This window comes from Nilaparvata lugens, chromosome 10 (genome assembly GCF_014356525.2).
Source record: "Nilaparvata lugens isolate BPH chromosome 10, ASM1435652v1, whole genome shotgun sequence".
NCBI classification, from domain to species: domain Eukaryota; kingdom Metazoa; phylum Arthropoda; class Insecta; order Hemiptera; family Delphacidae; genus Nilaparvata; species Nilaparvata lugens.
Window position 1 is genome coordinate 24,147,195 of NC_052513.1, and position 14,568 is coordinate 24,161,762.

Here is a 14,568-nt window from a genome sequence, read left to right on the forward strand (position 1 = left end):
TAGCTCTCTCTTCTATCCTCACTGGTGCTACCACAGCTCAATTAAGATTACTAAGCTTACTGTGTTTCACCAATATTGTAGGTTCAAATTCCACAAATGATGAATTAATAACCATGAATAATATCGTAATGCCATTAGTTTCTGATAGGCTATACATATTTTTTTTTCTATGCCACACATATATAATACCAAACTTGTCTTAAACTTATGCATCGTAAATTTGTTTATCTTAACATAGGTCATAGCTGAAATTATGATTGTTTACGTTGTTATGAATAGGTAAACATTTTATTTTAATTATTTTATTCACAATCACAATCATAATTAAAATATGATTGGGAAAAGACAACAGGCATAGCCCAAAACTGTCTTCTCCCAAATTTTTACAAATAAAAGTCTCCAAAAAGGAGGTTAGATTCCACTTTTCACTTCAAAAAGTCCAATTTACACTTCAAAACTAATGCCTAAACTAAAAATTTTAAATTTTGATATTTTAAAACTAATTAACATAGTCGAACTTAGTCTCTGTTGTGCAATGCATCTTGCATTGCCACCTTGAAATTGCTTCAGAGTCAAGTTTGCAATCTGTGCTTGGGCTTTATTTTATCAGACCGCTGACCTATTCAAGCCTTCACTCTATTTTGTTCAACATAATTTTCTTTTCATCTATGGGTTATTGTCATCTAAAAGAAAAACATAAAAATAGTAGTAACGCTTTTCTTCCTCTCCTGCTTTAACATGTTAAATTAGTGAAACGAAATAGTTACATTTCTACTATAATAATTACTATAAATAACGGCTGTCACGTTGGGATGCCGATCATAAGGCACTAGAAGGTGGATGATAAGAGAATCGTTTGATGAACTTGATGTATCTCTAATAAGATGCACAGAGTGTGCTGATATATTTGACTTTCATGGTAAATTTAGTAATAGAGATTCTATGGGAAACGGCAGTGGCATGGGCTTCTCGGTCATTCATCAGAACATACGTAGTTATAGACGTAACTTTGACGAATTTTCAACAGTATTACAGGGATTAGGGCATAAGTTTAACTGCATAATATTAACTGAGGCATGGCTTAACGACGACAGCCATCCAATTAACATTTCAGGTTACCATTCTTTTAGATCATTCAATAATCTGAACCAGAGCGATGGGTTGGTGGTCTACATCGATGAAGGACTTCCAGTCACTTGCAATGAACTGGTACTGGGCGGTCTGGCCACCTGTCTCTCTCTCACCTTTACCTGGGCGGGGGCGGCATGCGAAATTCTAGCTGTCTACCGCAGCCCCAGCACTAATCTAACTACATTCATAAACGCGTTAAACGTATATTGCAATGAACAATCGCCAGGTGTCGTCCGAATTCTGGCAGGTGATTTCAATTGCGATACGTTGAATGTTGCCCCTGGCTCTGTTGAGGAGCATTATATCGATATTTTGAGTGACGCAGGATTTGTGCCCTGTATTGACAAGGTTACACGGCCGGCCAGCGGAACCTGTATTGACCACTTTTTTGTCAAGCTTCCGCGTTTCTTCAATGCATCTTCTGTTATTCTGCAGTCCTCGGTTACCGATCACTATGCTATTTGCTTGAATATATTATCGACAAAAACTCATAAGCCGCCTAATACAGATAGAGTCATTATTAAAACAGACTGGAAAAAGGTGAGGAACACACTTTCTAGTCACAATTGGAATAGAGTCATTGAACAAAACAACGTTGACAATGCAACAGATATTTTCATTGAATCGGTACAAAACATAATTGCCGAAAAATCACATGAAGTAAAAGTTTCATCTAGAAATACTCAACTCAAACCATGGATAACTGCTGGACTAGTAAATTCTATTCGACATCGTGATAAACTCAGAAAAAAACTCAATAGACAACCATTTAACTATCTCCTTAGAAATGAGTTTACTCAATATAGAAATATGCTACATTCAGCAATCAAGCGAGCCAAGTATAACTATTACAAAAACAAAGTTGAAGAAGCGACTGGTAACCCTAGAAAATTTTGGTCGGTTATAAACGAAATCTCAGGTCGTATAGATAATAGTAAATCATTCCCCGTTAGTGCATTCTCCCGCCCTGGTGAAGTCATCGACTCTCAAAAAACTAAAGAAATTGCCAACCAATTTAATCAATATTTTGCCAAAGTTGGGACAAACCTAGCAAATTCTATAATAACCCAGGATGCACCAGTAGTGAGAGATGATGAACATGCTGCGGACTCTGAATTTCAACTGCAACCGGTCTCAAGGCAGGAATTGGAGGAGGTAGTGAAGAGTTTGAAAGGGCGATCAGCTCCAGGTTGTGATGGAATCCCTACTAGAGTGATTAAAAACAATATTGACATATTAATACATCCTATCCTACATATAGTCAATTTAAGCATTCTGGTTGGACACTTTCCTTGCGCTCTCAAAACAGCCAGAGTAATACCTATTTATAAATCAGGCCCCAAAGGCATATTCTCCAATTACAGACCTATTTCTTTGTTGGCAACATTATCTAAAATAATCGAAAAGTGTATAAAAATACAACTGACTAAGTATTTAAACGAGTACAATCTCATCTCCAACTCACAGTATGGTTTTCAAAAGTCCAAAAATACATCTGATACTCTTTTCAATATGTCTAGGGCTATCTCAAGTAGTATTAAATCAAGAAGAAAAGTACTGATAACCTTTTTGGACTTGGCAAAAGCCTTTGATACAGTTGACAGGAGAATTTTAATAAAAAAACTTGAATCATTGGGGATAAAAAATATCTCTCTCCGATGGTTTAAGAGTTACTTTCACAATCGACAGCAATCAGTTTGCATAAATGGTGAAAATAGTGATAAAGAGAATGTTGAGTATGGGGTAGTCCAGGGAAGCACCCTTGGGCCACTGCTATTCCTAATCTATATCAACAATCTGTCAAAATTAGTAGTTGAAGGTGAGTTGTATCTGTTTGCTGATGACACAGCACTAGTGTCTACTGGGAGCACTTGGGAGGAGGCCTACATGAGTGCTTCAATTGATTTGTCAAAAATAAAGAACTGGTTTGATCACAATAGCCTTACAGTAAATGTGGAAAAAACGAAGTTTATGCCAATAGTTACAAGAAATCAAGCTGATCCAGGCTCTCTAATACTAACGATGCATTCTTGTAATAATCCCAGGTCTGCTGGATGTAATTGTAGTATGATTGAGCGCGTTGATCATTACAAATACCTGGGCGTTGTCTTGGATTCCAAGATGAGTTGGGTACAACATGTCCAGTGTGCTAAGAATAGGCTCAGAAAGCTGCTTCACGCATTTTCAGAGCTTAGTAATGTTCTGAGTGTGGATCAGTGCAAAGTAGTTTACTTTGCCTATGTCCAATCTATAATACTATATGGAATTCTAGCTTGGGGAGGGGCTTCCTCCTCAGTCATTGAGCCTCTCGCAGTCACCCAAAGATCAATTATAAAAACAATTTTAAAGAGAGACTTTAGATACCCAACAAGACAATTGTTTATCGAATTTCCCGTACTGAATGTTAGACAACTTTTTATTAAATCCTTGTTGATCCACATAAAAAAATACAAAACTGAACTTCTGGGAGAAACAGTTAACCATAGCTACTCAACTCGCCACAGATCCAATTACAGCTTTGAGATACCTCAGCTGACTCACGGCTCTGAATTGACAAATCCTTCATACCTGGCCCATATCTTGTACAGAAATGTGCCAGGGGTGATTAGGGAAGCAGAGGCATTTAGTTTGGTAGTGTTTAGGAAGAGGGTGGACAGGTGGCTGTACCAGATTGGTTGGGAAGCTTCAGAAGAACTACTCCAATCTCGTTATGCTTGGTGACCAACACGACTTCAAGGTTTCCAGACAATTGATTGGTATTTATTTTATCATTGATATAACCGATTTGACTGTTTTGCCTTTCTGGTTTATGCTTTTTTTCATTCTCTCTTCTGAGAATTTCTGGAATCCCTGCCACTGCGGTCTTCAATAAAATATTGTTTTTCTTCTTTATTTATTCTTTTATCAATCAAGGTATTAAGTATACTTATTCCTACATACATATTCCTACATACTCATTCTTAAATATACATCAGCACATATATTATCTATTTTATAATCAGAATATTAATAATACATCCATATATAAGTGTATTCTCTATTATTTACTTCTATGAGCAGATTAAGCTTATTATGTATAAAGTGGAACTCCCCCCCTACACACAGTATGGTTTTCAAAAGTCCAAAATACATCTGATACTCTTTTCAATATGTCTAGGGCTATCTCAAGTAGTATTAAATCAAGAAGAAAAGTACTGATAACCTTTTTGGACTTGGCAAAAGCCTTTGATACAGTTGACAGGAGAATTTTAATAAAAAAACTTGAATCATTGGGGATAAAAAATATCTCTCTCCGATGGTTTAAGAGTTACTTTCACAATCGACAGCAATCAGTTTGCATGAATGTTGAGTATGGGGTAGTCCAGGGAAGCACCCTTGGGCCACTGCTATTCCTAATCTATATCAACAATCTGTCAAAATTAGTAGTTGAAGGTGAGTTGTATCTGTTTGCTGATGACACAGCACTAGTGTCTACTGGGAGCACTTGGGAGGAGGCCTACATGAGTGCTTCAATTGATTTGTCAAAAATAAGAACTGGTTTGATCACAATAGCCTTACAGTAAATGTGGAAAAAACGAAGTTTATGCCAATAGTTACAAGAAATCAAGCTGATCCAGGCTCTCTAATACTAACGATGCATTCTTGTAATAATCCCAGGTCTGCTGGATGTAATTGTAGTATGATTGAGCGCGTTGATCATTACAAATACCTGGGCGTTGTCTTGGATTCCAAGATGAGTTGGGTACAACATGTCCAGTGTGCTAAGAATAGGCTCAGAAAGCTGCTTCACGCATTTTCAGAGCTTAGTAATGTTCTGAGTGTGGATCAGTGCAAAGTAGTTTACTTTGCCTATGTCCAATCTATAATACTATATGGAATTCTAGCTTGGGGAGGGGCTTCCTCCTCAGTCATTGAGCCTCTCGCAGTCACCCAAAGATCAATTATAAAACAATTTTAAAGAGAGACTTTAGATACCCAACAAGACAATTGTTTATCGAATTTCCCGTACTGAATGTTAGACAACTTTTTATTAAATCCTTGTTGATCCACATAAAAAAATACAAACTGAACTTCTGGGAGAAACAGTTAACCATAGCTACTCAACTCGCCACAGATCCAATTACAGCTTTGAGATACCTCAGCTGACTCACGGCTCTGAATTGACAAATCCTTCATACCTGGCCCATGTCTTGTACAGAAATGTGCCAGGGGTGATTAGGGAAGCAGAGGCATTTAGTTTGGTAGTGTTTAGGAAGAGGGTGGACAGGTGGCTGTACCAGATTGGTTGGGAAGCTTCAGAAGAACTACTCCAATCTCGTTATGCTTGGTGACCAACACGACTTCAAGGTTTCCAGACAATTGATTGGTATTTATTTTATCATTGATATAACCGATTTGACTGTTTTGCCTTTCTGGTTTATGCTTTTTTTTTCATTCTCTCTTCTGAGAATTTCTGGAATCCCTGCCACTGCGGTCTTCAAAAAAATATTGTTATTCTTCTTTATTTATTCTTTTATCAATCAAGGTATTAAGTATACTTATTCCTACATACATATTCTTATATACTAGCAAGTAACCGTGCTCCGCAAGGGTCGAATTTAAAACTGACCTACTTGAGATCTTGAAGAATTTAAAATAGGCCTATAAGCATCCTCGATAAATCAAGAATCTATATGCAAGATTCATGTTAATCAGTCCAGTAGTTAAGACGAGATGATGAATCCTATCCCGTACGTATATAGTCAATTCTTTCCTATATTACAAAATTCTATTCTTTATAGATTTTGATTCGTAACTATGAATAAATGGAATGGAATAGAATAATAATAAATGCAGCAACCCCGAACACTTCAATACAGATATCCATAGACTACCCTTATAAGAACGCTGGATCTCAGATCGCCTCTGACCGCACCAAGTGTACATGCCTTGAGAAAGACAAGGGGAAAACGTCTCACTGTTTAGTTCAATTAGGCGTCCCAACACAGATTTCCTAAAAATTATTGTGAATTCATGAGTACAATACCATTATGTATCATCACTCGATTTAGAATAATCCTGTTATATTAAGCGAGCAATTTCTGTATATATTTTATACTAGCAGGGCACCCGTGCTTCGCTTCGGGAATTTAAAGATAAGATTATTTTGTGAACCAATCTAAAATTCTACAACATTGTTATAATCGTTTTGAGATTAGCCACAAACTTGGCATGAAAACTATTGAGTCAAATCATTCGATTAATCATTGATGTGTTGGAAGTGCTCTGTAGAATAGTAGTCCAATAGCAGCGGATTTTGTAGAATATTGGGAAAAGGAACAAAAAGCTATTGGCCGTTTTAATAAATGACCCCTTTTTCCTCCCAAGTAGAATTTTGGTCGAATTTCCTCAATTTTTGCAAACAGATTCCACAACGGACACTTCTGAAGTTTTGAAACTACCCTCACATATATACTGAATTATTATAATTTCATCGAATTGTTTTTAAGCAGTTATCGCGATCGGATATACAAAACAAAATTAAATTAGTCTTGATAGAATAGGATCACTGAAGTCATCTCACTAATGCCAACCTGTCAAATTATTAATTAAGTTGCCAGTTAACAACTGTTCGAAGGGTACTCTCTCTAGATTATCGATCTATAATAACATATGATATGGACATTTCTATTATAATAAGGAGATTGGGAAAAGAAGAATATACATGCTAAAAGACGAACTTTAACCCTTAAAAACCACCCTTAGAGTTGAAATATCGCAAGAGGTCTTAGTGAGCACCTAGGACATTTAAGGAAGCTATATCCAAGTTTGTTGCAATCCATCCAGTATTTTCCAGAAATCATGATCAGTGAGTGAGTGAGATAAGAATTTATAAGTATAAGATTAATGAAGTTTGAACACTAATTCTGAAAAATCTAGAAGGAAAATTGAAATTGGGCTTCCAGGTGCACGAGATTGATATTTTAGAATCTATGTTCAAAATTTTGAGATTTAAATCATTCCCGTTTTCCGGTATGCAATCCACAAGTTGACATGTTTTTGCGAACAAACGAACACACGAACAAACACAACCCTACTCTCTCTTATTATATAGATGTTATGTGGTTCGAATGAGAATAAATCATCTATTTCACTTGTATCATGATAGCCTATGAGATCATCATCACATTCAAGAACTGACATATATTTTTCTATAAGAGTATATACTATTCTGTAAAATTTATAATAATTTAATTGTAATGAAAAAGAAAAAAAACAAAGAAAGTAAGTTAATAAGGAAGAAGATAAAAAATATGTTAACAGAGCGGGTAAAGTTATTTACAATCTTGCGACTTCCGGCGCGCCTCTTTTAAACAAGAAAAGTCTTTTCCAACCCATAGAAGGATCCAGAACACTCAAATAAAAAAATTAGTGAGAATTCTTTAAACAAAAGAAGCAGTTTTTGCTAAAACCAAATAACAAGAAATGGGTTCGGAGTTGCATAAATAAGTAAGTTGAGTAGAAATGAAGTTTGGAATAAAACAAGCTGACACCGTGATCGTAATAGCAAAAACCATCGAATAAACTGTTTCAATCGCCCCCTACAATTATTCTATAATGCATGCACTCACTGCACTGAGTCACTCTGAAGATAATTCCAGGGTTCGGTACGCAGCTAGAATATCACAGACAATATCAGATTGCTATTTCGGCCTCCACCGCTATCTGAATTGTCACAACCAATATTGCACCTAACACCGATATCTGATTGCGATAACTGAATTCGTACAACGCAATCTTATCATAATAATTACAGGAGGCAGTAAACAGATTGGATACTAGTGTAGGCTACAGCTTAGTCATTCTTAACTTCACTGAGAGCGAAAGAAAGAGATAACAATAAATGATATGAAACGAAAAGAAGAATTCATTGAATAGTTGTTATTGTAATGCAGGGTGATATGATAATCATATGTCATAAATCAGTTGTTTGAATTATTCTAAATCATCAGAAAGTTGTTATTTTATCTCATTTATTCTAGTCAATAAAAGCCATTATTCTAGCTCTTCATTGTCTCTATTTATTACAATTTTATGACTAAATAAGTACCGGTAATCAAAATGCCAAAGAGGAAAACCCGGATCAAAATAATGTTGAATCTCCATCACGGAATCAGGATAAGCCTACCGAATTATCTCGAATGAAACCCGTTGATACATCTTTCAACTCGGAATTAATGGGAAAATTCTCAAACCAAAATGTCTAAGTGTGGATCCACTAAGTGTCCCATTGGAATGGAGACACTGGAAAGAATGCTGGGATGCCTACTGAAAGAAACTATTACACTGAAGATACGAATTGGATATCTTAGTTACCTTGCGTCAGCTGAAAATTACAAATTGATAATAGATTTGTACTACATTCGAGGAAAGTATCTCCATCCTTGAAGGCATATTTATCATGAAGAAAAGCGAAATCTTACAAGGTACCTTCTCTCTAATAGAAACAAAAAACAAGGTGAGTTCCATCGATAATTTTTCCTAAAACTGAAAGAACTCAGCCTAATGTAATTTTACAGCGGTCTCTGCTACAGAGAATCGAGAGGGAGCACAAAAGAAGCATTGATTGCAGGTTTATATTCATCCGAAATCCGCCAACGAATTTTAGAAAGCCCAGATATGTCTTTGCATGAAACTCTTAATCGTGTCGAAGTCTGCTCGATTGATCTCATACCAAATAGGATAAATGAGTATTCATAATGTTGCTGATCAAACTATGCACTCAAACTTATCGTTCAAGCCTTTGCTATCAAATCGTATGTACGTAGGCGCCACCTTAGATAGATTTCCTAAATTTTCAGAGGAGGAGGTTTCTTCAGCCTTGAAAAAATGTCAAGAGCAAAATGTCGAGTGGAGTGTGATATTCCAAGCAGTATATTGAAGGAGTGTTTCGAGCCAATAAGAAGTATAACAACAAAGCTTATCAATTTATCATTCAGCTCAGGAACGTTTCCTTGTCAATTGAAGGTGGGGAAAGTTATTCCAGTTCATAAAAAAGGATCCACTTCAGAAGTAAGCAACTTTCGAACCAATATCAGTCACGAGCTCATTTGCTAAGTTGTATGAGAAATTGGCTATAACAACCGTTGCAGAGCACCTTGAAGTAAATGCAATTCTCTCTCAAGTCAGTTCGGGTTTCGACACGGAAAGTCGACTATCGATGCCATTAATAACTTCCTTTGCCGAATATACAAGTCACTGGATACTGAAAAAAAGGCTTTGGGTTTCTTTATCGATTTCCAACGAGCATTCGATAGTATTGAGCACGATATTTTGATAGAGAAGTTGCGACATTATGGTTTTAGAGGTCAGCACTAAAATGGCTGAAATCATTCACAACGGATAGATTGCAGATTGTAGAAATTGAAGACACAAAACAGAAAATAGTGAATCATAAATACAGATCGAAAGCTTGCCAGATAAAGAGAGGAGTACCACAGGGACAGTTCTCGGTCCTGTATTATTTTCATTGTTTATAAATGATTTACCCAGTAATGTACCTGTTGCCAGTAGTGTTCTATTTGCAGATGATGCGAACTTTCTTGTTGTCGGAAATAATCTGCAGCAACTTCTAAGGCAGGGAGAGCTCGTCATAGAAAGCATCGAGAATTGGTGCAGGGCAAACAGACTCAAAGTCAACGTGGAGAAGACCTGTTTTGTCAATTTTTCAATAATTAATGATTCCAACCGCCCTGCATTCCCTAATTTACTGGATTTCAAGATGGATTCGAAAGAAATCAACACAAAGGTGCTTGTGGCTTTCTAGGAATTGAGGTTGATGCTTGTTTGAGGTGGAACAATCATGTTGACGAAGTTGTGAAACGACTGAGCAGAGCGACATTTGCTATCTCAAGATTAACGTTGAATATGAACAAGAGCGTAGTGTTCGCGGCTTATTATGGATACTTCCAACCTCTACTAACATACGGCTTGATATTCTGGGGCTCTTCAACTGGATCGGCAGAGTATTCAGATCACAAAAGCGAGTAGTCAGGATGATGCTTGGGAAACCTCCCAGAACCCCTTGTAGGCCCCTGTTCCAAAGCGCCAGAAGTCTCACTCTTCCCTGTCTATACATACTCGAGGCTGCACTACATGGATTTAAACATAGAGCTTCCTGGGCTAGAGGATCGGACATTCATAGCTACAACACGAGGTCTAGGAATGCTCTAAGACTGGATGTACATAGAACTTCGTTTTTCCAAAGTAGTCCTGATCACATGAGCAGAAAAATATTGAACTCTCTCCCACCTATATTATCTACAATTGAATCCAAAGTTTTGTTTAAGAATAAATTGAAGAACTGGCTAATAGAAATGTGTTTTTACAGTGTGGTGGAACTTTTTGATCAGAGAGGTGCTTAAAATGTTATTTGCGATTATTTACTATGGTACTCACATCACATATGTATAAATGTATTTATTACGTTGTCTTACATTTAAATTTGTAAATTCTCATGAAATTGAAATTTTATATAGTCTATTATGTATGACGACTGTGAAACATATTTGATACAATATGTAAATGCAGAGAATAAACTATTCTATTCTATTCTATTCTATTCTATTCTATTCTATTCTCACTGTAGAGACTGATGCCTCAGATTTCTGCATAGCAGCAACACTATCTTACAATGAAAGTCCTGTTGCATATTTTTCACGAATGCTAAACGAAAGTGAAAAAACGACACTCATCAGTTGAAAAGAGGCATATGCCATTGTAGAATCTATTAGGAAGTGGCGTCATAACTTATCTGGTCGTTTCTTTCAACTTATTACTGATCAAAAATCTGTTTCATTCATGTTCAATAGCACGGCAAGAGGCAAGGTGAAGAACGAAAAAATCATGAGGTGGCGCCTTGAGCTATCTCAATACACCTATGAAATCATTTACCGACCTGGAAAAGAGAACATAACTGCTGACGCTCTTTCTCGAGCATGTGTGATAATGGGATGTATCACATCAAAACAAGACTTGATAAAATATCATCAAGACCTCTGCCACCCCGGCATCACAAGATTTTTTCACTGGACTAAAGCTTATAACCTTCCATACTCGGTAGATGACATCAGAGAAGTCTGCATGGAATGCAAGATCTGCTCAGAACTGAAGCCAAGATTCAACTGTTTCAAAGGAAAATTGATAAAAGCAACTCGGCCTTTTGAAAGGATCAACATTGACTTCAAAGGACCCCTGCCATCATCAACTAGAAACAAGTACATCCTCACTATTGAGGATGAATATTCGAGATTTCTCTTTGCCTATCCCTGTCGAGACATGTCATCAGAAACAGTAATTCAAAATCTCAATGACTTATTCACCACATACGGCTATCCTTCATACATACACACTGATAGAGGGACCAGTTTTCTATCAAAAGATGTCAAAGATTACTTAATGTCCAAGGGTGTAGCTACCAGTTCCACAACACCTTACAACCCTCAAGGTAATGGACAGGTGGAACGCTACAATGGAATAATTTGGAAGACAATCCGTTTAGCCCTACGGTCCAGGAACATGGATACTTCTCACTGGGAAAAGGTACTCTTAGAATCACTAAGCAGCATTCGCTCGCTTCTCTGCACGACCATCAATTGCACACCTCACGAGCGAATGTTCATTCATCCTCGTAATCCCACGTCTATGACAAACTTGCCATCCTGGCTGATCAACGCCAAGGAGGCATGGATGAAGACCTTTGTAAGACGCAGTAAGCATGATCCTGAAGTTGAAAAGGTAGAAATTATTCATTTGAACCCTCATGTCGCTCAAGTAAGACTTTCTGATGGAAGAGAAGTTTCTGTCAACATTCGTAGATTGGCCCCGGTAGGTTCCACCACTGGGAGGGAAGAATGATATGATAATCATATGTCATAAATCAGTTGTTTGAATTATTCTAAATCATCAGAAAGTTTGTTATTTTATCTCAGTTTATTTTAGTCAATAAAAGCCATTATTCTAGCTCTTCAATGGTCTCTATTACACAGGGCAAAAGGTATCTCTGAACTGCACTGAGAAAACGTTTTAACTGTAAGCCGTCGGATATTGCAGAAGTCACAATAATAATAGTAATGTCCAGCTTAGCAGAGTAATTCATTCACATACATTCGCCTGGCAATCATTAGATTAAAGAGTTTTCAATTAATATCAATATGTTTCTTTACACAGAGTTTCATGCACGAGTACATGAATTATAATAATGTAAATTTCATGGGCATATCTATATAGATTAACATATAAGCATAATATAGCCTTATTAATACTTAAGTATATACATCAATCACCAAGATAAGCCATTTAACAACCAAAGTGAATCTGTTGTGTCTATTTCATTCCATCTCAAAAATTATACTATTTCACATGGAGCGAATTTATTTCTTCCAACAACGGATAATAACACTTTAAAACATACGGAATCGTAGTCTATCATCAATTTAAACCATAGCAGCAATAAAAGCTTCCAGATCCTTATCACTGTTAATCATTGACACTTTTCCCTTATCCACTGGTCTTACTTTTATGTTTCCTGCACTATCCACCCACACATATTTAAAATCCTTCTCTTTTTGGAGATTCTTTAGTTGTGATAGAATCTTTCTACGTAACAGAGTAAGTGACAAATTGATGAACACTGGGCGATCCTCCGCTTGAAATCCGACGTCGCGAGTGGAAAGTCTCCTCACGTGTTTCTTCTTATCTAGTACCTTGTGCGCATCATCTCGTCGTACGAATTTGACGATGATCCCGGGGGAGTGTTGGTTTGCCCCCTTGGGCAGGCGGTGGCAGTTGTCTATCAGCCTAGTTAGCTGAGTTAGCTGAGTCGCCTCCGGACCCACGTCAACTCCGACTGCTTTACATGTGGCTAGCACAACGTCTCTGGTATTTTCCCCATGCACAGTAGGAACCCCGTGTATCTCGACCATGTCTCTACGGCCATACTGTTCGAGCGAATCCACCCTATCGTTAAGCACCTCTACACTTGTTTTTAGTGTAGTGTTTTCAGTTTTTAAGTGTAATATTATATCCTGCTGGGCCTTTATTATACCCTCCAGCCTAATTAATGTGTCAGAATTTGCACTGATTTTATTCAAACAAGTTTCAAGCGGAAGTTCTAATCTTGCCTGACCCTCACCAAATTTTTTTTCAAGGTCGGACATAGTTGTCCTGAAGCAATCCGCTGATACGTCGGACAGAGTACTAGCGTTACCTGGCGATGATTTCACCGGCGTTGCAACTGTGTTATCATTTCGTTGACTGCGTAACTTAGCCTCACATTTATTGCACGACCAGGAATTCGACATCAGGATCTCTAATTCTGCATCAGTCATTTTTTTGCCACCAATACACTGTCCATGGAACATGGACTTACAAATAGAACAGACTAATTTGTCCCTCGCCTGTCGATTAACTGAGAATTTGCAGGTTTCACAGACACTCATTTTTAACTTTTATACGAGCTCGAAAGTGATGGAAAAATTAAAATTAATCCTGAACTGAACGTTTAGGAAACGGAAAGTAGTCAATATTGAACAAGAGGCACGGCGCAAGAACGAACAAACTATTTCATAGGAGATAAGAGAGCACCTGTACTTGGCGTCTGCTCACGGCAAAATCTAATCGACAACTGAAACAGATAAGATAACTGTTTTCGTTTTTATCCTGTAGAAAATGAATCTTTGACTTCTCGTTGTAGCTTCTAACCTATAAAATGTAAACTTTTTTTATAATTATAACTATTTTGAAACAACTTCTCAACTAAAATATACTAATTTCATTTCATTAAACACAAAACATTTCTCCCCTTAATGGTATAAACGCTCTTAAAATTTCTAAAATAAATTTTTAATCAATTTTTCCTCAACTATTACTCATAATTTCTGGCTTTCGTTTATAATAATTCATTATAGAGTTTTTCAAATCAAATAATACAATTTTTTCTATTCAATTAAAGGTGTTTTTTAATTTCATATCAACCTCCTCTTATTTAATTCCCAATTTTAGTATTCGTTTGTATCCTGATGTAAACTGATAAATTTTTTTATCGTAAATAGAAACTTTCGATGTTTAGAGCTTTATTAAAGTCTTAATTCTAGTTGATACTTTCCTCTTAATTTCTACATATTCATATCATCTCTAAATTTTAACTGGACTTAGATTTTTCCTTGGTGCTCAAACGTTTTAGATATTGCAGGCTGAAATGGTTCTGTAAAATTCGGTAGGCTGCTTTGTATTAATATATTTGTAAGCATTGTATCCTGTAGTAGTCGCTCTTGGCCCGGAGTGGGACGGGGTACGAGCGATTTCGACGACAGACTATTTCATTTTTTACTTTTCCGCCTGTTTTGATTTTTCTGTAAATTAAAATCAGAAATAAATTTTTCACTAAATTAAATTCTT